This window comes from Ambystoma mexicanum, chromosome 1p, assembly GCF_040938575.1.
Source record: "Ambystoma mexicanum isolate Mex_15411 chromosome 1p, UKY_AmexF1_1, whole genome shotgun sequence".
In the NCBI taxonomy this organism is placed as follows: Eukaryota; Metazoa; Chordata; class Amphibia; order Caudata; family Ambystomatidae; genus Ambystoma; species Ambystoma mexicanum.
In genome coordinates this window covers 1475388201-1475411686 of record NC_090921.1, presented here as the reverse complement: position 1 = coordinate 1475411686, position 23486 = coordinate 1475388201, and the positions used below count along the sequence as shown (strand labels likewise).

At 42.6% G+C, this 23486-nt stretch overlaps 13 non-coding genes across 13 annotated transcripts; all 13 read right to left on the bottom strand.

The window, feature by feature from the left end:
* Nucleotides 1-667: 667 nt before the first annotated feature.
* On the bottom strand, nucleotides 668-741 carry TRNAI-AAU (transfer RNA isoleucine (anticodon AAU)). Its single transcript has one exon. It is a non-coding gene; the product is annotated as a tRNA-Ile (tRNA).
* A 3199-nt stretch (nucleotides 742-3940) lies between these two features.
* On the bottom strand, nucleotides 3941-4014 carry TRNAI-AAU (transfer RNA isoleucine (anticodon AAU)). The gene has a single exon. It is a non-coding gene; the product is annotated as a tRNA-Ile (tRNA).
* A 1525-nt stretch (nucleotides 4015-5539) lies between these two features.
* On the bottom strand, nucleotides 5540-5613 carry TRNAI-AAU (transfer RNA isoleucine (anticodon AAU)). The gene has a single exon. It is a non-coding gene; the product is annotated as a tRNA-Ile (tRNA).
* Nucleotides 5614-6337: 724 nt separating this feature from the next.
* TRNAI-AAU (transfer RNA isoleucine (anticodon AAU)) lies at nucleotides 6338-6411 on the bottom strand. The gene has a single exon. It is a non-coding gene; the product is annotated as a tRNA-Ile (tRNA).
* A 1525-nt stretch (nucleotides 6412-7936) lies between these two features.
* TRNAI-AAU (transfer RNA isoleucine (anticodon AAU)) lies at nucleotides 7937-8010 on the bottom strand. The gene has a single exon. It is a non-coding gene; the product is annotated as a tRNA-Ile (tRNA).
* Nucleotides 8011-8682: 672 nt separating this feature from the next.
* Nucleotides 8683-8756, bottom strand: TRNAI-AAU (transfer RNA isoleucine (anticodon AAU)). Its single transcript has one exon. It is a non-coding gene; the product is annotated as a tRNA-Ile (tRNA).
* Nucleotides 8757-12620: 3864 nt separating this feature from the next.
* On the bottom strand, nucleotides 12621-12694 carry TRNAI-AAU (transfer RNA isoleucine (anticodon AAU)). Its single transcript has one exon. It is a non-coding gene; the product is annotated as a tRNA-Ile (tRNA).
* Nucleotides 12695-13419: 725 nt separating this feature from the next.
* TRNAI-AAU (transfer RNA isoleucine (anticodon AAU)) lies at nucleotides 13420-13493 on the bottom strand. Its single transcript has one exon. It is a non-coding gene; the product is annotated as a tRNA-Ile (tRNA).
* A 1521-nt stretch (nucleotides 13494-15014) lies between these two features.
* TRNAI-AAU (transfer RNA isoleucine (anticodon AAU)) lies at nucleotides 15015-15088 on the bottom strand. The gene has a single exon. It is a non-coding gene; the product is annotated as a tRNA-Ile (tRNA).
* Nucleotides 15089-17502: 2414 nt separating this feature from the next.
* TRNAI-AAU (transfer RNA isoleucine (anticodon AAU)) lies at nucleotides 17503-17576 on the bottom strand. The gene has a single exon. It is a non-coding gene; the product is annotated as a tRNA-Ile (tRNA).
* Nucleotides 17577-19844: 2268 nt separating this feature from the next.
* On the bottom strand, nucleotides 19845-19918 carry TRNAI-AAU (transfer RNA isoleucine (anticodon AAU)). Its single transcript has one exon. It is a non-coding gene; the product is annotated as a tRNA-Ile (tRNA).
* A 725-nt stretch (nucleotides 19919-20643) lies between these two features.
* On the bottom strand, nucleotides 20644-20717 carry TRNAI-AAU (transfer RNA isoleucine (anticodon AAU)). The gene has a single exon. It is a non-coding gene; the product is annotated as a tRNA-Ile (tRNA).
* A 1521-nt stretch (nucleotides 20718-22238) lies between these two features.
* Nucleotides 22239-22312, bottom strand: TRNAI-AAU (transfer RNA isoleucine (anticodon AAU)). Its single transcript has one exon. It is a non-coding gene; the product is annotated as a tRNA-Ile (tRNA).
* Between the last annotated feature and the right edge of the window lie 1174 nt (nucleotides 22313-23486).

The following is a 23486-nucleotide window of genomic DNA, read 5'->3' as shown; positions in this document are numbered from 1 at the left end:
TTTCTTCCCTTGGAAAAAAAATGCCTAACTCATTCACACATAAAACTCTTATCCTCACAACAACCTAAAGAAAAACTACATGTGATCTGAAGTAAATTCATGAATATGGCAATTATCTTCAAACTGACTTGTAGCCTGCATCACATTTAAGTAGAACTGGGACAAAGAAGGTTAAATGCATCTCATTGGTCATTTCCCACAGCAGTACTGACCTGTGACCATTTATGGACTGCTGCTTCCAACAAAACAGCAAACTAGTCATAGTAAATCTAAAGCTGTGGGTGGGAATTCTGCATCAATCACATGCTTCTGCAGAAATATTTCCCAAATTGACAAAGTGGCTAATACTGGGATCAAATTCGCTAACTTGGCTTGATTAGCACCATGCTCAGTCAGAAAAAGTATGCCTTCTGACTGGAGCATAGGAGGGAGGCCAGTTGCAGGGGGGAGTTTTCTTCCTTTGAAAGAAAATGCCTAACTCATTCACAAATACAACCCTTATCCTCACAACAACATTGGTTATGTCCGCAGCAGTACTGACCCGTGACTATGTATGCACAGCTGCTTCCAACAAAACAGCAATCTTGTGTTAGTAACTCTAAAGCTGTGAGTGCCAATTCTGCATCAATCTCATCCTTCTGCAGAAATATTTCCCAAAATGACAAAGTGGCCAATACGGGGATCGAACCCGTGACCTTGGCGTTATTAGCACCACGCTCTAACCAACTGAGCTAACCAGCAAGCTGAGAGGCATATTTCTAACTGGAGCATAAGAGGGAGGCCAGTTGCAGGGGGATTTTTTCTTCCCTTGGAAAAAAAATGCCTAACTCATTCACACATAAAACCCTTATCCTCACAACAACCTAAAGAAAAACTACATGTGATCTGAAGGAAATTCACGAATATGACAATTATCTTCAAACTGACTTGTAGCCTGCATCACATTTAAGTAGAACTGGGACAAAGAAGGTTAAATGCATCTCATTGGTCATTTCCCACAGCAGTACTGACCTGTGACCATTTATGGACTGCTGCTTCCAACAAAACAGGAAACTAGTCATAGTAAATCTAAAGCTGTGGGTGGGAATTCTGCATCAATCTCATGCTTCTGCAGAAATATTTCCCAAATTGACAAAGTGGCCAATACTGGGATCAAATCCGCTAACTTGGCGTGATTAGCACCATGCTCAGTCAGAAAAAGTATGCCTTCTGACTGGAGCATAGGAGGGAGGCCAGTTGCAGGGGGGAGTTTTCTTCCCTTGAAAGAAAATGCCTAACTCATTCACAAATACAACCCTTATCCTCACAACAACATTGGTTATGTCCCGCAGCAGTACTGACCCGTGACCATGTATGCACAGCTGCTTCCAACAAAACAGCAATCTTGTGTTAGTAACTCTAAAGCTGTGAGTGCCAATTCTGCATCAATCTCATCCTTCTGCAGAAATATTTCCCAAAATGACAAAGTGGCCAATACGGGGATCGAACCCATGACCTTGGCGTTATTAGCACCACGTTCTAACCAACTGAGCTAACCGGCAAGCTGAGAGGCATATTTCTGACTGGACCATAAGAGGGAGGCCAGTTGCAGGGGGACTTTTTCTTCCCTTGGAAAAAAAATACCTAACTCATTCACACATAAAACCCTTATCCTCACACCAACCTAAAGAAAAACTACATGTGATCTGATGGAAATTCATGAATATTACAATTATCTTCAAACTGACTTGTGGCCTGCATCACATTTAAGTAGTACTGCGACAAAGAAGGTTAAATGCATCTCATTGGTCATTTCCCACAGCAGTACTGACCTGTGACCATTTATGGACTGCTGCTTCCAACAAAACAGCAAACTAGTCATAGTAAATATAAAGCTGTGGGTGGGAATTCTGCATCAATCTCATGCTTCTGCAGAAATATTTCCCAAATTGACAAAGTGGCCAATACTGGGATCAAATTCGCTAACTTGGCGTGATTAGCACCATGCTCAGTCAGAAAAAGTAAGCCTTCTGACTGGAGCATAGGAGGGAGGCCAGTTGCAGGGGGGAGTTTTCTTCCCTTGAAAGAAAATGCCTAACTCATTCACAAATACAACCCTTATCCTCACAACAACATTAGTTATGTCCGCAGCAGTACTGACCCGTGACCATGTATGCACAGCTGCTTCCAACAAAACAGCAATCTTGTGTTAGTAACTCTAAAGCTGTGAGTGCCAATTCTGCATCAATCTCATGCTTCTGCAGAAATATTTCCCAAAATGACAAGGAGGCCAATACGGGGACCCGTGACCTTGCCATTATTAGCACCACTCTCTAACCAAATGAGCTAAACAGCCAGCTGAGAGTTTTGTTTCTGACTCAAGCATAAGCAGGAGGCCAGTTGTAGGGGGATGTTTTCTTCCCTTGGAAAAAAAATGCCTAACTCATTCACACAGACAACCCTTATCCTCACAACAACCTAAAGAAAAACTCCATGTGATCTGAAGGAAATTCATGAATATTACAATTATCTTCAAACTGACATCCTCACACCAACCTAAAGAAAAACTACATGTGATCTGAAGGAAATTCATGAATATTACAATTATCTTCAAACTGACTTGTGGCCTGCATCACATTTAAGTAGTACTGCGACAAAGAAGGTTAAATGCATCTCATTGGTCATTTCCCACAGCAGTACTGACCTGCGACCATTTATGGACTGCTGCTTCCAACAAAACAGCAAACTAGTCATAGTAAATATAAAGCTGTGGGTGGGAATTCTGCATCAATCTCATGCTTCTGCAGAAATATTTCCCAAATTGACAAAGTGGCCAATACTGGGATCAAATTCGCTAACTTGGCGTGATTAGCACCATGCTCAGTCAGAAAAAGTAAGCCTTCTGACTGGAGCATAGGAGGGAGGCCAGTTGCAGGGGGGAGTTTTCTTCCCTTGAAAGAAAATGCCTAACTCATTCACAAATACAACCCTTATCCTCACAACAACATTAGTTATGTCCGCAGCAGTACTGACCCGTGACTATGTATGCACAGCTGCTTCCAACAAAACAGCAATCTTGTGTTAGTAACTCTAAAGCTGTGAGTGCCAATTCTGCATCAATCTCATGCTTCTGCAGAAATATTTCCCAAAATGACAAAGTGGCCAATACGGGGATCGATCGAACCCGTGACCTTGGCGTTATTTGCACCACGCTCTAACCAACTGAGCTAACCGGCCAGCTGAGAGGCATATTTCTAACTGGAGCATAAGAGGGAGGCCAGTTGCAGGGGGATTTTTTCTTCCCTTGGAAAAAAAATGCCTAACTCATTCACACATAAAACTCTTATCCTCACAACAACCTAAAGAAAAACTACATGTGATCTGAAGTAAATTCATGAATATGACAATTATCTTCAAACTGACGTGTAGCCTGCATCACATTTAAGTAGAACTGGGACAAAGAAGGTTAAATGCATCTCATTGGTCATTTCCCACAGCAGTACTGACCTGTGACCATTTATGGACTGCTGCTTCCAACAAAACAGCAAACTAGTCATAGTAAATCTAAAGCTGTGGGTGGGAATTCTGCATCAATCTAATGCTTCTGCAGACATTTTTCCCAAATTGACAAAGTGGCCAATACTGGGATCAAATTCGCTAACTTGGCGTGATTAGCACCATGCTCAGTCAGAAAAAGTATGCTTCTGACTGGAGCATAGGAGGGAGGCCAGTTGCAGGGGGGAGTTTTCTTTCCTTGAAAGAAAATGCCTAACTCATTCACAAATACAACCCTTATCCTCACAACAACATTGGTTATGTCCGCAGCAGTACTGACCCGTGACTATGTATGCACAGCTGCTTCCAACAAAACAGCAATCTTGTGTTAGTAACTCTAAAGCTGTGAGTGCCAATTCTGCATCAATCTCATCCTTCTGCAGAAATATTTCCCAAAATGATAAAGTGGCCAATACGGGGATCGAACCCGTGACCTTGGCATTATTAGCACCACGCTCTAACCAACTGAGCTAACCGGCCAGCTGAGAGGCATATTTCTGACTGGACCATAAGAGGGAGGCCAGTTGCAGGGGGATTTTTTCTTCCCTTGGAAAAAAAATGCCTAACTCATTCACACATAAAACCCTTATCCTCACAACAACCTAAAGAAAAACTACATGTGATCTGAAGGAAATTCACGAATATGACAATTATCTTCAAACTGACTTGTAGCCTGCATCACATTTAAGTAGAACTGGGACAAAGAAGGTTAAATGCATCTCATTGGTCATTTCCCACAGCAGTACTGACCTGTGACCATTTATGGACTGCTGCTTCCAACAAAACAGGAAACTAGTCATAGTAAATCTAAAGCTGTGGGTGGGAATTCTGCATCAATCTCATGCTTCTGCAGAAATATTTCCCAAATTGACAAAGTGGCCAATACTGGGATCAAATCCGCTAACTTGGCGTGATTAGCACCATGCTCAGTCAGAAAAAGTATGCCTTCTGACTGGAGCATAGGAGGGAGGCCAGTTGCAGGGGGGAGTTTTCTTCCCTTGAAAGAAAATGCCTAACTCATTCACAAATACAACCCTTATCCTCACAACAACATTGGTTATGTCCCGCAGCAGTACTGACCCGTGACCATGTATGCACAGCTGCTTCCAACAAAACAGCAATCTTGTGTTAGTAACTCTAAAGCTGTGAGTGCCAATTCTGCATCAATCTCATCCTTCTGCAGAAATATTTCCCAAAATGACAAAGTGGCCAATACGGGGATCGAACCCATGACCTTGGCGTTATTAGCACCACGTTCTAACCAACTGAGCTAACCGGCAAGCTGAGAGGCATATTTCTGACTGGACCATAAGAGGGAGGCCAGTTGCAGGGGGACTTTTTCTTCCCTTGGAAAAAAAATACCTAACTCATTCACACATAAAACCCTTATCCTCACACCAACCTAAAGAAAAACTACATGTGATCTGATGGAAATTCATGAATATTACAATTATCTTCAAACTGACTTGTGGCCTGCATCACATTTAAGTAGTACTGCGACAAAGAAGGTTAAATGCATCTCATTGGTCATTTCCCACAGCAGTACTGACCTGTGACCATTTATGGACTGCTGCTTCCAACAAAACAGCAAACTAGTCATAGTAAATATAAAGCTGTGGGTGGGAATTCTGCATCAATCTCATGCTTCTGCAGAAATATTTCCCAAATTTACAAAGTGGCCAATACTGGGATCAAATTCGCTAACTTGGCGTGATTAGCACCATGCTCAGTCAGAAAAAGTAAGCCTTCTGACTGGAGCATAGGAGGGAGGCCAGTTGCAGGGGGGAGTTTTCTTCCCTTGAAAGAAAATGCCTAACTCATTCACAAATACAACCCTTATCCTCACAACAACATTAGTTATGTCCGCAGCAGTACTGACCCGTGACTATGTATGCACAGCTGCTTCCAACAAAACAGCAATCTTGTGTTAGTAACTCTAAAGCTGTGAGTGCCAATTCTGCATCAATCTCATGCTTCTGCAGAAATATTTCCCAAAATGACAAAGTGGCCAATACGGGGATCGAACCCGTGACCTTGGCGTTATTAGCACCACGCTCTAACCAACTGAGCTAACCGGCCAGCTGAGAGGCATATTTCTAACTGGAGCATAAGAGGGAGGCCAGTTGCAGGGGGATTTTTTCTTCCCTTGGAAAAAAAATGCCTAACTCATTCACACATAAAACTCTTATCCTCACAACAACCTAAAGAAAAACTACATGTGATCTGAAGTAAATTCATGAATATGACAATTATCTTCAAACTGACGTGTAGCCTGCATCACATTTAAGTAGAACTGGGACAAAGAAGGTTAAATGCATCTCATTGGTCATTTCCCACAGCAGTACTGACCTGTGACCATTTATGGACTGCTGCTTCCAACAAAACAGCAAACTAGTCATAGTAAATCTAAAGCTGTGGGTGGGAATTCTGCATCAATCTAATGCTTCTGCAGACATTTTTCCCAAATTGACAAAGTGGCCAATACTGGGATCAAATTCGCTAACTTGGCGTGATTAGCACCATGCTCAGTCAGAAAAAGTATGCTTCTGACTGGAGCATAGGAGGGAGGCCAGTTGCAGGGGGGAGTTTTCTTTCCTTGAAAGAAAATGCCTAACTCATTCACAAATACAACCCTTATCCTCACAACAACATTGGTTATGTCCGCAGCAGTACTGACCCGTGACTATGTATGCACAGCTGCTTCCAACAAAACAGCAATCTTGTGTTAGTAACTCTAAAGCTGTGAGTGCCAATTCTGCATCAATCTCATCCTTCTACAGAAATATTTCCCAAAATGATAAAGTGGCCAATACGGGGATCGAACCCGTGACCTTGGCATTATTAGCACCACGCTCTAACCAACTGAGCTAACCGGCCAGCTGAGAGGCATATTTCTGACTGGACCATAAGAGGGAGGCCAGTTGCAGGGGGATTTTTTCTTCCCTTGGAAAAAAAATGCCTAACTCATTCACACATAAAACCCTTATCCTCACAACAACCTAAAGAAAAACTACATGTGATCTGAAGGAAATTCATGAATATGGCAATTATCTTCAAACTGACTTGTAGCCTGCATCACATTTAAGTAGAACTGGGACAAAGAAGGTTAAATGTATCTCATTGGTCATTTCCCACAGCAGTACTGACCTGTGACCATTTATGGACTGCTGCTTCCAACAAAACAGCAAACTAGTCATAGTAAATCTAAAGCTGTGGGTGGGAATTCTGCATCAATCACATGCTTCTGCAGAAATATTTCCCAAATTGACAAAGTGGCTAATACTGGGATCAAATTCGCTAACTTGGCTTGATTAGCACCATGCTCAGTCAGAAAAAGTATGCCTTCTGACTGGAGCATAGGAGGGAGGCCAGTTGCAGGGGGGAGTTTTCTTCCTTTGAAAGAAAATGCCTAACTCATTCACAAATACAACCCTTATCCTCACAACAACATTGGTTATGTCCGCAGCAGTACTGACCCGTGACTATGTATGCACAGCTGCTTCCAACAAAACAGCAATCTTGTGTTAGTAACTCTAAAGCTGTGAGTGCCAATTCTGCATCAATCTCATCCTTCTGCAGAAATATTTCCCAAAATGACAAAGTGGCCAATACGGGGATCGAACCCGTGACCTTGGAGTTATTAGCACCACGCTCTAACCAACTGAGCTAACCAGCAAGCTGAGAGGCATATTTCTAACTGGAGCATAAGAGGGAGGCCAGTTGCAGGGGGATTTTTTCTTCCCTTGGAAAAAAAATGCCTAACTCATTCACACATAAAACCCTTATCCTCACAACAACCTAAAGAAAAACTACATGTGATCTGAAGGAAATTCACGAATATGACAATTATCTTCAAACTGACTTGTAGCCTGCATCACATTTAAGTAGAACTGGGACAAAGAAGGTTAAATGCATCTCATTGGTCATTTCCCACAGCAGTACTGACCTGTGACCATTTATGGACTGCTGCTTCCAACAAAACAGGAAACTAGTCATAGTAAATCTAAAGCTGTGGGTGGGAATTCTGCATCAATCTCATGCTTCTGCAGAAATATTTCCCAAATTGACAAAGTGGCCAATACTGGGATCAAATCCGCTAACTTGGCGTGATTAGCACCATGCTCAGTCAGAAAAAGTATGCCTTCTGACTGGAGCATAGGAGGGAGGCCAGTTGCAGGGGGGAGTTTTCTTCCCTTGAAAGAAAATGCCTAACTCATTCACAAATACAACCCTTATCCTCACAACAACATTGGTTATGTCCCGCAGCAGTACTGACCCGTGACCATGTATGCACAGCTGCTACCAACAAAACGGCAGTCTTGTGTTAGTAACTCTAAAGCTGTGAGTGCCAATTCTGCATCAATCTCATGCTTCTGCAGAAATATTTCCCAAAATGACAAAGTGGCCAATACGGGGATCGAACCGGTGACCTTGGCGTTATTAGCACCACGCTCTAACCAACTGAGCTAACCGGCCAGCTGAAAGTCTTTTTCCCTTGGAAAAAAATGCCTAACTCATTCACACATAAAACCCTTATCCTCACAACAACCTAAAGAAAAACTACATGTGATCTGAAGGAAATTCATGAATATGACAATTATCTTCAAACTGACTTGTAGCCTGCATCACATTTAAGTAGAACTGGGACAAAGAAGGTTAAATGCATCTCATTGGTCATTTCCCACAGCAGTACTGACCTGTGACCATTTATGGACTGCTGCTTCCAACAAAACAGCAAACTAATAGTAAATCTAAAGTGTGGGTGGGAATTCTGCATCAATCTCATGCTTCTGCAGAAATATTTCCCAAATTGACAAAGTGGCCAATACTGGGATCAAATTCGCTAACTTGGCGTGATTAGCACCATGCTCAGTCAGAAAAAGTATGCCTTCTGACTGGAGCATAGGAGGGAGGCCAGTTGCAGGGGGGAGTTTTCTTTCCTTGAAAGAAAATGCCTAACTCATTCACAAATACAACCCTTATCCTCACAACAACATTGGTTATGTCCGCAGCAGTACTGACCCGTGACTATGTATGCACAGCTGCTTCCAACAAAACAGCAATCTTGTGTTAGTAACTCTAAAGCTGTGAGTGCCAATTCTGCATCAATCTCATCCGTCTGCAGAAATATTTCCCAAAATGATAAAGTGGCCAATACGGGGATCGAACCCGTGACCTTGGCATTATTAGCACCACGCTCTAACCAACTGAGCTAACCGGCCAGCTGAGAGGCATATTTCTGACTGGACCATAAGAGGGAGGCCAGTTGCAGGGGGATTTTTTCTTCCCTTGGAAAAAAAATGCCTAACTCATTCACACATAAAACCCTTATCCTCACAACAACCTAAAGAAAAACTACATGTGATCTGAAGGAAATTCATGAATATGGCAATTATCTTCAAACTGACTTGTAGCCTGCATCACATTTAAGTAGAACTGGGACAAAGAAGGTTAAATGCATCTCCTTGGTCATTTCCCACAGCAGTACTGACCTGTGACCATTTATGGACTGCTGCTTCCAACAAAACAGCAAACTAGTCATAGTAAATCTAAAGCTGTGGGTGGGAATTCTGCATCAATCTCATGCTTCTGCAGAAATATTTCCCAAATTGACAAAGTGGCCAATACTGGGATCAAATCCGCTAACTTGGCGTGATTAGCACCATGCTCAGTCAGAAAAAGTATGCCTTCTGACTGGAGCATAGGAGGGAGGCCATTTGCAGGGGGGAGTTTTCTTCCCTTGAAAGAAAATGCCTAACTCATTCACAAATACAACCCTTATCCTCACAACAACATTGGTTATGTCCCGCAGCAGTACTGACCCGTGACCATGTATGCACAGCTGCTTCCAACAAAACAGCAATCTTGTGTTAGTAACTCTAAAGCTGTGAGTGCCAATTCTGCATCAATCTCATGCTTCTGCAGAAATATTTCCCAAAATGACAAGGAGGCCAATACGGGGACCCGTGACCTTGCCATTATTAGCACCACTCTCTAACCAAATGAGCTAAACAGCCAGCTGAGAGTTTTGTTTCTGACTCAAGCATAAGCAGGAGGCCAGTTGTAGGGGGATGTTTTCTTCCCTTGGAAAAAAAAATGCCTAACTCATTCACACAGACAACCCTTATCCTCACAACAACCTAAAGAAAAACTACATGTGATCTGAAGGAAATTCACGAATATGACAATTATCTTCAAACTGACTTGTAGCCTGCATCACATTTAAGTAGAACTGGGACAAAGAAGGTTAAATGCATCTCATTGGTCATTTCCCACAGCAGTACTGACCTGTGACCATTTATGGACTGCTGCTTCCAACAAAACAGGAAACTAGTCATAGTAAATCTAAAGCTGTGGGTGGGAATTCTGCATCAATCTCATGCTTCTGCAGAAATATTTCCCAAATTGACAAAGTGGCCAATACTGGGATCAAATCCGCTAACTTGGCGTGATTAGCACCATGCTCAGTCAGAAAAAGTATGCCTTCTGACTGGAGCATAGGAGGGAGGCCAGTTGCAGGGGGGAGTTTTCTTCCCTTGAAAGAAAATGCCTAACTCATTCACAAATACAACCCTTATCCTCACAACAACATTGGTTATGTCCCGCAGCAGTACTGACCCGTGACCATGTATGCACAGCTGCTACCAACAAAACGGCAGTCTTGTGTTAGTAACTCTAAAGCTGTGAGTGCCAATTCTGCATCAATCTCATGCTTCTGCAGAAATATTTCCCAAAATGACAAAGTGGCCAATACGGGGATCAAACCGGTGACCTTGGCGTTATTAGCACCACGCTCTAACCAACTGAGCTAACCGGCCAGCTGAAAGTCTTTTTCCCTTGGAAAAAAATGCCTAACTCATTCACACATAAAACCCTTATCCTCACAACAACCTAAAGAAAAACTACATGTGATCTGAAGGAAATTCATGAATATGACAATTATCTTCAAACTGACTTGTAGCCTGCATCACATTTAAGTAGAACTGGGACAAAGAAGGTTAAATGCATCTCATTGGTCATTTCCCACAGCAGTACTGACCTGTGACCATTTATGGACTGCTGCTTCCAACAAAACAGCAAACTAGTCATAGTAAATCTAAAGTGTGGGTGGGAATTCTGCATCAATCTCATGCTTCTGCAGAAATATTTCCCAAATTGACAAAGTGGCCAATACTGGGATCAAATTCGCTAACTTGGCGTGATTAGCACCATGCTCAGTCAGAAAAAGTATGCCTTCTGACTGGAGCATAGGAGGGAGGCCAGTTGCAGGGGGGAGTTTTCTTCCCTTGAAAGAAAATGCCTAACTCATTCACAAATACAACCCTTATCCTCACAACAACATTGGTTATGTCCGCAGAAGTACTGACCCGTGACTATGTATGCACAGCTGCTTCCAACAAAACAGCAATCTTGTGTTAGTAACTCTAAAGCTGTGAGTGCCAATTCTGCATCAATCTCATGCTTCTGCAGAAATATTTCCCAAAATGACAAAGTGGCCAATACTGGGATCGAACCCGTGACCTTGGCATTATTAGCACCACGCTCTAACCAACTGAGCTAACCGACCAGCTGAGAGCCCTGTTTCTGACTGGAGCATTAGAGGGAGGCCAGTTGCAGGGGGATTTTTTCTTCCCTTGGAAAAAAAATGCCTAAGTCATTCACACATAAAACCCTTATCCTCACAACAACCTAAAGAAAAACTACATGTGATCTGAAGGAAATTCATGAATATGACAATTATCTTCAAACTGACTTGTAGCCTGCATCACATTTAAGTAGAACTGGGACAAAGAAGGTTAAATGCATCTCATTGGTCATTTCCCACAGCAGTACTGACCTGTGACCATTTATGGACTGCTGCTTCCAACAAAACAGCAAACTAGTCATAGTAAATCTAAAGCTGTGGGTGGGAATTCTGCATCAATCTCATGCTTCTGCAGAAATATTTCCCAAATTGACAAAGTGGCCAATACTGGGATCAAATCCGCTAACTTGGCGTGATTAGCACCATGCTCAGTCAGAAAAAGTATGCCTTCTGACTGGAGCATAGGAGGGAGGCCAGTTGCAGGGGGGAGTTTTCTTCCCTTGAAAGAAAATGCCTAACTCATTCACAAATACAACCCTTATCCTCACAACAACATTGGTTATGTCCCGCAGCAGTACTGACCCGTGACCATGTATGCACAGCTGCTTCCAACAAAACAGCAATCTTGTGTTAGTAACTCTAAAGCTGTGAGTGCCAATTCTGCATCAATCTCATGCTTCTGCAGAAATATTTCCCAAAATGACAAGTAGGCCAATACGGGGACCCATGACCTTGCCATTATTAGCACCACGCTCTAACCAAATGAGCTAAACAGCCAGCTGAGAGTTTTATTTCTGACTCAAGCATAAGCAGGAGGCCAGTTGTAGGGGGATGTTTTCTTCCCTTGGAAAAAAAATGCCTAACTCATTCACACAGACAACCCTTATCCTCACAACAACCTAAAGAAAAACTCCATGTGATCTGAAGGAAATTCATGAATATTACAATTATCTTCAAACTGACTTGTGGCCTGCATCACATTTAAGTAGTACTGCGACAAAGAAGGTTAAATGCATCTCATTGGTCATTTCCCACAGCAGTACTGACCTGTGACCATTTATGGACTGCTGCTTCCAACAAAACAGCAAACTTGTCATAGTAAATCTAAAGCTGTGGGTGGGAATTCTGCATCAATCTAATGCTTCTGCAGACATTTTTCCCAAATTGACAAAGTGGCCAATACTGGGATCAAATTCGCTAACTTGGCGTGATTAGCACCATGCTCAGTCAGAAAAAGTATGCTTCTGACTGGAGCATAGGAGGGAGGCCAGTTGCAGGGGGGAGTTTTCTTTCCTTGAAAGAAAATGCCTAACTCATTCACAAATACAACCCTTATCCTCACAACAACATTGGTTATGTCCGCAGCAGTACTGACCCGTGACTATGTATGCACAGCTGCTTCCAACAAAACAGCAATCTTGTGTTAGTAACTCTAAAGCTGTGAGTGCCAATTCTGCATCAATCTCATCCTTCTGCAGAAATATTTCCCAAAATGATAAAGTGGCCAATACGGGGATCGAACCCGTGACCTTGGCGTTATTAGCACCACGCTCTAACCAACTGAGCTAACCGGCCAGCTGAGAGGCATATTTCTGACTGGACCATAAGAGGGAGGCCAGTTGCAGGGGGATTTTTTCTTCCCTTGGAAAAAAAATGCCTAACTCATTCACACATAAAACCCTTATCCTCACAACAACCTAAAGAAAAACTACATGTGATCTGAAGGAAATTCATGAATATGGCAATTATCTTCAAACTGACTTGTAGCCTGCATCACATTTAAGTAGAACTGGGACAAAGAAGGTTAAATGCATCTCATTGGTCATTTCCCACAGCAGTACTGACCTGTGACCATTTATGGACTGCTGCTTCCAACAAAACAGCAAACTAGTCATAGTAAATCTAAAGCTGTGGGTGGGAATTCTGCATCAATCACATGCTTCTGCAGAAATATTTCCCAAATTGACAAAGTGGCCAATACTGGGATCAAATTCGCTAACTTGGCTTGATTAGCACCATGCTCAGTCAGAAAAAGTATGCCTTCTGACTGGAGCATAGGAGGGAGGCCAGTTGCAGGGGGGAGTTTTCTTCCTTTGAAAGAAAATGCCTAACTCATTCACAAATACAACCCTTATCCTCACAACAACATTGGTTATGTCCGCAGCAGTACTGACCCGTGACTATGTATGCACAGCTGCTTCCAACAAAACAGCAATCTTGTGTTAGTAACTCTAAAGCTGTGAGTGCCAATTCTGCATCAATCTCATCCTTCTGCAGAAATATTTCCCAAAATGACAAAGTGGCCAATACGGGGATCGAACCCGTGACCTTGGGGTCATTAGCACCACGCTCTAACCAACTGAGCTAACCGGCCAGCTGAAAGGAATATTTCTGACTGGACCATAAGAGGGAGGCCAGTTGCAGGGGGATTTTTTCTTCCATTGGAAAAAAAATGCCTAACTCATTCACACATAAAACCCTTATCCTCACAACAACCTAAAGAAAAACTACATGTGATCTGAAGGAAATTCATGAATATGACAATTATCTTCAAACTGACTTGTAGCCTGCATCACATTTAAGTAGAACTGGGACAAAGAAGGTTAAATGCATCTCATTGGTCATTTCCCACAGCAGTACTGACCTGTGACCATTTATGGACTGCTGCTTCCAACAAAACAGCAAACTAGTCATAGTAAATCTAAAGCTGTGGGTGGGAATTCTGCATCAATCTAATGCTTCTGCAGACATTTTTCCCAAATTGACAAAGTGGCCAATACTGGGATCAAATTCGCTAACTTGGCGTGATTAGCACCATGCTCAGTCAGAAAAAGTATGCTTCTGACTGGAGCATAGGAGGGAGGCCAGTTGCAGGATGGAGTTTTCTTTCCTTGAAAGAAAATGCCTAACTCATTCACAAATACAACCCTTATCCTCACAACAACATTGGTTATGTCCGCAGCAGTACTGACCCGTGACTATGTATGCACAGCTGCTTCCAACAAAACAGCAATCTTGTGTTAGTAACTCTAAAGCTGTGAGTGCCAATTCTGCATCAATCTCATCCTTCTGCAGAAATATTTCCCAAAATGACAAAGTGGCCAATACAGGGATCGAACCCGTCACCTTGGCATTATTAGCACCACGCTCTAACCAACTGAGCTAACCGGCCAGCTGAGAGGAATATTTCTGACTGGACCATAAGAGGGAGGCCAGTTGCAGGGGGATTTTTTCTTCCATTGGAAAAAAAATGCCTAACTCATTCACACATAAAACCCTTATCCTCACAACAACCTAAAGAAAAACTACATGTGATCTGAAGGAAATTCATGAATATGACAATTATCTTCAAACTGACTTGTAGCCTGCATCACATTTAAGTAGAACTGGGACAAAGAAGGTTAAATGCATCTCATTGGTCATTTCCCACAGCGTACTGACCTGTGACCATTTATGGACTGCTGCTTCCAACAAAACAGCAAACTTGTCATAGTAAATCTAAAGCTGTGGGTGGGAATTCTGCATCAATCTAATGCTTCTGCAGACATTTTTCCCAAATTGACAAAGTGGCCAATACTGGGATCAAATTCGCTAACTTGGCGTGATTAGCACCATGCTCAGTCAGAAAAAGTATGCTTCTGACTGGAGCATAGGAGGGAGGCCAGTTGCAGGGGGGAGTTTTCTTTCCTTGAAAGAAAATGCCTAACTCATTCACAAATACAACCCTTATCCTCACAACAACATTGGTTATGTCCGCAGCAGTACTGACCCGTGACTATGTATGCACAGCTGCTTCCAACAAAACAGCAATCTTGTGTTAGTAACTCTAAAGCTGTGAGTGCCAATTCTGCATCAATCTCATCCTTCTGCAGAAATATTTCCCAAAATGACAAAGTGGCCAATACGGGGATCGAACCCGTGACCTTGGCATTATTAGCACCACGCTCTAACCAACTGAGCTAACCGGCCAGCTGAGAGGAATATTTCTGACTGGACCATAAGAGGGAGGCCAGTTGCAGGGGGATTTTGTATTCCATTGGAAAAAAAATGCCTAACTCATTCACACATAAAACCCTTATCCTCACAACAACCTAAAGAAAAACTACATGTGATCTGAAGGAAATTCATGAATATGACAATTATCTTCAAACTGACTTGTAGCCTGCATCACATTTAAGTAGAACTGGGACAAAGAAGGTTAAATGCATCTCATTGGTCATTTCCCACAGCAGTACTGACCTGTGACCATTTATGGACTGCTGCTTCCAACAAAACAGCAAACTAGTCATAGTAAATCTAAAGCTGTGGGTGGGAATTCTGCATCAATCTCATGCTTCTGCAGAAATATTTCCCAAATTGACAAAGTGGCCAATACTGGGATCAAATTCGCTAACTTGGCGTGATTAGCACCATGCTCAGTCAGAAAAAGTATGCCTTCTGACTGGAGCATAGGAGGGAGGCCAGTTGCAGGGGGATTTTTTCTAACCTTGGAAAAAAAATGCCTAACTCATTCACACATACAACCCTTATCCTCACAACAACCTAAAGAAAAACTACATGTGATCTGAAGGAAATTCATGAATATTACAATTATCTTCAAACTGACTGTGGCCTGCATCACATTTAAGTAGAACTGGGACAAAGAAGGTTAAATGCATCTCATTGGAAGTGCCGCAGCAGTACTGACCCGTGACCATTTATGGACTGCTGCTTGAAACAAAACAGCAAACTAGTCATAGTAAATCTAAAGCTGTGGGTGGGAATTCTGCATCAATCTCATGCTTCTGCAGAAATATTTCCCAAATTGACAAAGTGGCCAATGCTGGGATCAAATTCGCTAACTTGGCGTGATTAGCACCATGCTCAGTCACAAAAAGTACGCCTTCTGACTGGAGCATAGGAGGGAGGCCAGTTGCAGGGGGGAGTTTACTTCCCTTGAAAGAAAATGCCTAACTCATTCACAAATACAACCCTTATCCTCACAACAACATTGGTTATGTCCCGCAGCAGTACTGACCCGTGACCATGTATGCACAGCTGCTTCCAACAAAACAGCAATCTTGTGTTAGTAATTCTAATGCTGTGGGTGCCAATTCTGCATCAATCTCATGCTTCTGCAGAAATATTTCCCAAAATGACAAAGTGGCCAATACAGGGATCGAACCCATGACCTTGGCATTATTAGCACCACGCTCTAACCAACTGAGCTCACCGGCCAGCTGAGAGCCGTGTTTCTGACTGGACCATAAGAGGGAGGCCAGTTGCAGGGGGATTTTTTCTTCCCTTGGAAAAAAAATGCCTAACTCATTCACAAATACAACCCTTATCCTCACAACAACCTAAAGGAAAACCACATGTGATCTGAAGGAAATTCATGAATATTACAATTATCTTCAAACTGACTTGTGGCCTGAATCACATTTAAGTAGAACTGGGACAAAGAAGGTTAAATGCATCTCATTGGACGTCAGGCAGCAGTACTGACCCGTGACCATTTATGGACTGCTGCTTGAAACAAAACAGCAAACTAGTCATAGTAAATCTAAAGCTCTGGGTGGGAATTCTGCATCAGTCTCATGCTTCTGCAGAAATATTTCCCAAATTGACAAAGTGGCCAATACTGGGATCACATTCGCTAACTTGGCGTGATTAGCACCATGCTCAGTCAGATAAAGTGACTGGAGCATAAGAGGGAGGCCAGTTGCAGGGGGATGTTTTCTTCCCTTGGAAAAAAAATGCCTAACTCATTCACACAGACAACCCTTATCCTCACAACAACCTAAAGAAAAACTACATGTGATCTGAAGGAAATTCACGAATATGACAATTATCTTCAAACTGACTTGTAGCCTGCATCACATTTAAGTAGAACTGGGACAAAGAAGGTTAAATGCATCTCATTGGTCATTTCCCACAGCAGTACTGACCTGTGACCATTTATGGACTGCTGCTTCCAACAAAACAGGAAACTAGTCATAGTAAATCTAAAGCTGTGGGTGGGAATTCTGCATCAATCTCATGCTTCTGCAGAAATATTTCCCAAATTGACAAAGTGGCCAATACTGGGATCAAATCCGCTAACTTGGCGTGATTAGCACCATGCTCAGTCAGAAAAAGTATGCCTTCTGACTGGAGCATAGGAGGGAGGCCAGTTGCAGGGGGGAGTTTTCTTCCCTTGAAAGAAAATGCCTAACTCATTCACAAATACAACCCTTATCCTCACAACAACATTGGTTATGTCCCGCAGCAGTACTGACCCGTGACCATGTATGCACAGCTGCTACCAACAAAACGGCAGTCTTGTGTTAGTAACTCTAAAGCTGTGAGTGCCAATTCTGCATCAATCTCATGCTTCTGCAGAAATATTTCCCAAAATGACAAAGTGGCCAATACGGGGATCGAACCGGTGACCTTGGCGTTATTAGCACCACGCTCTAACCAACTGAGCTAACCGGCCAGCTGAAAGTCTTTTTCCCTTGGAAAAAAATGCCTAACTCATTCACACATAAAACCCTTATCCTCACAACAACCTAAAGAAAAACTACATGTGATCTGAAGGAAATTCATGAATATGACAATTATCTTCAAACTGACTTGTAGCCTGCATCACATTTAAGTAGAACTGGGACAAAGAAGGTTAAATGCATCTCATTGGTCATTTCCCACAGCAGTACTGACCTGTGACCATTTATGGACTGCTGCTTCCAACAAAACAGCAAACTAGTCATAGTAAATCTAAAGTGTGGGTGGGAATTCTGCATCAATCTCATGCTTCTGCAGAAATATTTCCCAAATTGACAAAGTGGCCAATACTGGGATCAAATTCGCTAACTTGGCGTGATTAGCACCATGCTCAGTCAGAAAAAGTATGCCTTCTGACTGGAGCATAGGAGGGAGGCCAGTTGCAGGGGGGAGTTTTCTTCCCTTGAAAGAAAATGCCTAACTCATTCACAAATACAACCCTTATCCTCACAACAACATTGGTTATGTCCGCAGAAGTACTGACCCGTGACTATGTATGCACAGCTGCTTCCAACAAAACAGCAATCTTGTGTTAGTAACTCTAAAGCTGTGAGTGCCAATTCTGCATCAATCTCATGCTTCTGCAGAAATATTTCCCAAAATGACAAAGTGGCCAATACTGGGATCGAACCCGTGACCTTGGCATTATTAGCACCACGCTCTAACCAACTGAGCTAACCGACCAGCTGAGAGCCCTGTTTCTGACTGGAGCATTAGAGGGAGGCCAGTTGCAGGGGGATTTTTTCTTCCCTTGGAAAAAAAATGCCTAAGTCATTCACACATAAAACCCTTATCCTCACAACAACCTAAAGAAAAACTACATGTGATCTGAAGGAAATTCATGAATATGACAATTATCTTCAAACTGACTTGTAGCCTGCATCACATTTAAGTAGAACTGGGACAAAGAAGGTTAAATGCATCTCATTGGTCATTTCCCACAGCAGTACTGACCTGTGACCATTTATGGACTGCTGCTTCCAACAAAACAGCAAACTAGTCATAGTAAATCTAAAGCTGTGGGTGGGAATTCTGCATCAATCTCATGCTTCTGCAGAAATATTTCCCAAATTGACAAAGTGGCCAATACTGGGATCAAATCCGCTAACTTGGCGTGATTAGCACCATGCTCAGTCAGAAAAAGTATGCCTTCTGACTGGAGCATAGGAGGGAGGCCAGTTGCAGGGGGGAGTTTTCTTCCCTTGAAAGAAAATGCCTAACTCATTCACAAATACAACCCTTATCCTCACAACAACATTGGTTATGTCCCGCAGCAGTACTGACCCGTGACCATGTATGCACAGCTGCTTCCAACAAAACAGCAATCTTGTGTTAGTAACTCTAAAGCTGTGAGTGCCAATTCTGCATCAATCTCATGCTTCTGCAGAAATATTTCCCAAAATGACAAGTAGGCCAATACGGGGACCCATGACCTTGCCATTATTAGCACCACGCTCTAACCAAATGAGCTAAACAGCCAGCTGAGAGTTTTATTTCTGACTCAAGCATAAGCAGGAGGCCAGTTGTAGGGGGATGTTTTCTTCCCTTGGAAAAAAAATGCCTAACTCATTCACACAGACAACCCTTATCCTCACAACAACCTAAAGAAAAACTCCATGTGATCTGAAGGAAATTCATGAATATTACAATTATCTTCAAACTGACTTGTGGCCTGCATCACATTTAAGTAGTACTGCGACAAAGAAGGTTAAATGCATCTCATTGGTCATTTCCCACAGCAGTACTGACCTGTGACCATTTATGGACTGCTGCTTCCAACAAAACAGCAAACTTGTCATAGTAAATCTAAAGCTGTGGGTGGGAATTCTGCATCAATCTAATGCTTCTGCAGACATTTTTCCCAAATTGACAAAGTGGCCAATACTGGGATCAAATTCGCTAACTTGGCGTGATTAGCACCATGCTCAGTCAGAAAAAGTATGCTTCTGACTGGAGCATAGGAGGGAGGCCAGTTGCAGGGGGGAGTTTTCTTTCCTTGAAAGAAAATGCCTAACTCATTCACAAATACAACCCTTATCCTCACAACAACATTGGTTATGTCCGCAGCAGTACTGACCCGTGACTATGTATGCACAGCTGCTTCCAACAAAACAGCAATCTTGTGTTAGTAACTCTAAAGCTGTGAGTGCCAATTCTGCATCAATCTCATCCTTCTGCAGAAATATTTCCCAAAATGATAAAGTGGCCAATACGGGGATCGAACCCGTGACCTTGGCGTTATTAGCACCACGCTCTAACCAACTGAGCTAACCGGCCAGCTGAGAGGCATATTTCTGACTGGACCATAAGAGGGAGGCCAGTTGCAGGGGGATTTTTTCTTCCCTTGGAAAAAAAATGCCTAACTCATTCACACATAAAACCCTTATCCTCACAACAACCTAAAGAAAAACTACATGTGATCTGAAGGAAATTCATGAATATGGCAATTATCTTCAAACTGACTTGTAGCCTGCATCACATTTAAGTAGAACTGGGACAAAGAAGGTTAAATGCATCTCATTGGTCATTTCCCACAGCAGTACTGACCTGTGACCATTTATGGACTGCTGCTTCCAACAAAACAGCAAACTAGTCATAGTAAATCTAAAGCTGTGGGTGGGAATTCTGCATCAATCACATGCTTCTGCAGAAATATTTCCCAAATTGACAAAGTGGCCAATACTGGGATCAAATTCGCTAACTTGGCGTGATTAGCACCATGCTCAGTCAGAAAAAGTATGCCTTCTGACTGGAGCATAGGAGGGAGGCCAGTTGCAGGGGGGAGTTTTCTTCCTTTGAAAGAAAATGCCTAACTCATTCACAAATACAACCCTTATCCTCACAACAACATTGGTTATGTCCGCAGCAGTACTGACCCGTGACTATGTATGCACAGCTGCTTCCAACAAAACAGCAATCTTGTGTTAGTAACTCTAAAGCTGTGAGTGCCAATTCTGCATCAATCTCATCCTTCTGCAGAAATATTTCCCAAAATGACAAAGTGGCCAATACGGGGATCGAACCCGTGACCTTGGGGTTATTAGCACCACGCTCTAACCAACTGAGCTAACCGGCCAGCTGAGAGGAATATTTCTGACTGGACCATAAGAGGGAGGCCAGTTGCAGGGGGATTTTTTCTTCCATTGGAAAAAAAATGCCTAACTCATTCACACATAAAACCCTTATCCTCACAACAACCTAAAGAAAAACTACATGTGATCTGAAGGAAATTCATGAATATGACAATTATCTTCAAACTGACTTGTAGCCTGCATCACATTTAAGTAGAACTGGGACAAAGAAGGTTAAATGCATCTCATTGGTCATTTCCCACAGCAGTACTGACCTGTGACCATTTATGGACTGCTGCTTCCAACAAAACAGCAAACTAGTCATAGTAAATCTAAAGCTGTGGGTGGGAATTCTGCATCAATCTAATGCTTCTGCAGACATTTTTCCCAAATTGACAAAGTGGCCAATACTGGGATCAAATTCGCTAACTTGGCGTGATTAGCACCATGCTCAGTCAGAAAAAGTATGCTTCTGACTGGAGCATAGGAGGGAGGCCAGTTGCAGGATGGAGTTTTCTTTCCTTGAAAGAAAATGCCTAACTCATTCACAAATACAACCCTTATCCTCACAACAACATTGGTTATGTCCGCAGCAGTACTGACCCGTGACTATGTATGCACAGCTGCTTCCAACAAAACAGCAATCTTGTGTTAGTAACTCTAAAGCTGTGAGTGCCAATTCTGCATCAATCTCATCCTTCTGCAGAAATATTTCCCAAAATGACAAAGTGGCCAATACAGGGATCGAACCCGTCACCTTGGCATTATTAGCACCACGCTCTAACCAACTGAGCTAACCGGCCAGCTGAGAGGAATATTTCTGACTGGACCATAAGAGGGAGGCCAGTTGCAGGGGGATTTTTTCTTCCATTGGAAAAAAAATGCCTAACTCATTCACACATAAAACCCTTATCCTCACAACAACCTAAAGAAAAACTACATGTGATCTGAAGGAAATTCATGAATATGACAATTATCTTCAAACTGACTTGTAGCCTGCATCACATTTAAGTAGAACTGGGACAAAGAAGGTTAAATGCATCTCATTGGTCATTTCCCACAGCGTACTGACCTGTGACCATTTATGGACTGCTGCTTCCAACAAAACAGCAAACTTGTCATAGTAAATCTAAAGCTGTGGGTGGGAATTCTGCATCAATCTAATGCTTCTGCAGACATTTTTCCCAAATTGACAAAGTGGCCAATACTGGGATCAAATTCGCTAACTTGGCGTGATTAGCACCATGCTCAGTCAGAAAAAGTATGCTTCTGACTGGAGCATAGGAGGGAGGCCAGTTGCAGGGGGGAGTTTTCTTTCCTTGAAAGAAAATGCCTAACTCATTCACAAATACAACCCTTATCCTCACAACAACATTGGTTATGTCCGCAGCAGTACTGACCCGTGACTATGTATGCACAGCTGCTTCCAACAAAACAGCAATCTTGTGTTAGTAACTCTAAAGCTGTGAGTGCCAATTCTGCATCAATCTCATCCTTCTGCAGAAATATTTCCCAAAATGACAAAGTGGCCAATACGGGGATCGAACCCGTGACCTTGGCATTATTAGCACCACGCTCTAACCAACTGAGCTAACCGGCCAGCTGAGAGGAATATTTCTGACTGGACCATAAGAGGGAGGCCAGTTGCAGGGGGATTTTGTATTCCATTGGAAAAAAAATGCCTAACTCATTCACACATAAAACCCTTATCCTCACAACAACCTAAAGAAAAACTACATGTGATCTGAAGGAAATTCATGAATATGACAATTATCTTCAAACTGACTTGTAGCCTGCATCACATTTAAGTAGAACTGGGACAAAGAAGGTTAAATGCATCTCATTGGTCATTTCCCACAGCAGTACTGACCTGTGACCATTTATGGACTGCTGCTTCCAACAAAACAGCAAACTAGTCATAGTAAATCTAAAGCTGTGGGTGGGAATTCTGCATCAATCTCATGCTTCTGCAGAAATATTTCCCAAATTGACAAAGTGGCCAATACTGGGATCAAATTCGCTAACTTGGCGTGATTAGCACCATGCTCAGTCAGAAAAAGTATGCCTTCTGACTGGAGCATAGGAGGGAGGCCAGTTGCAGGGGGATTTTTTCTAACCTTGGAAAAAAAATGCCTAACTCATTCACACATACAACCCTTATCCTCACAACAACCTAAAGAAAAACTACATGTGATCTGAAGGAAATTCATGAATATTACAATTATCTTCAAACTGACTGTGGCCTGCATCACATTTAAGTAGAACTGGGACAAAGAAGGTTAAATGCATCTCATTGGAAGTGCCGCAGCAGTACTGACCCGTGACCATTTATGGACTGCTGCTTGAAACAAAACAGCAAACTAGTCATAGTAAATCTAAAGCTGTGGGTGGGAATTCTGCATCAATCTCATGCTTCTGCAGAAATATTTCCCAAATTGACAAAGTGGCCAATGCTGGGATCAAATTCGCTAACTTGGCGTGATTAGCACCATGCTCAGTCACAAAAAGTACGCCTTCTGACTGGAGCATAGGAGGGAGGCCAGTTGCAGGGGGGAGTTTACTTCCCTTGAAAGAAAATGCCTAACTCATTCACAAATACAACCCTTATCCTCACAACAACATTGGTTATGTCCCGCAGCAGTACTGACCCGTGACCATGTATGCACAGCTGCTTCCAACAAAACAGCAATCTTGTGTTAGTAATTCTAATGCTGTGGGTGCCAATTCTGCATCAATCTCATGCTTCTGCAGAAATATTTCCCAAAATGACAAAG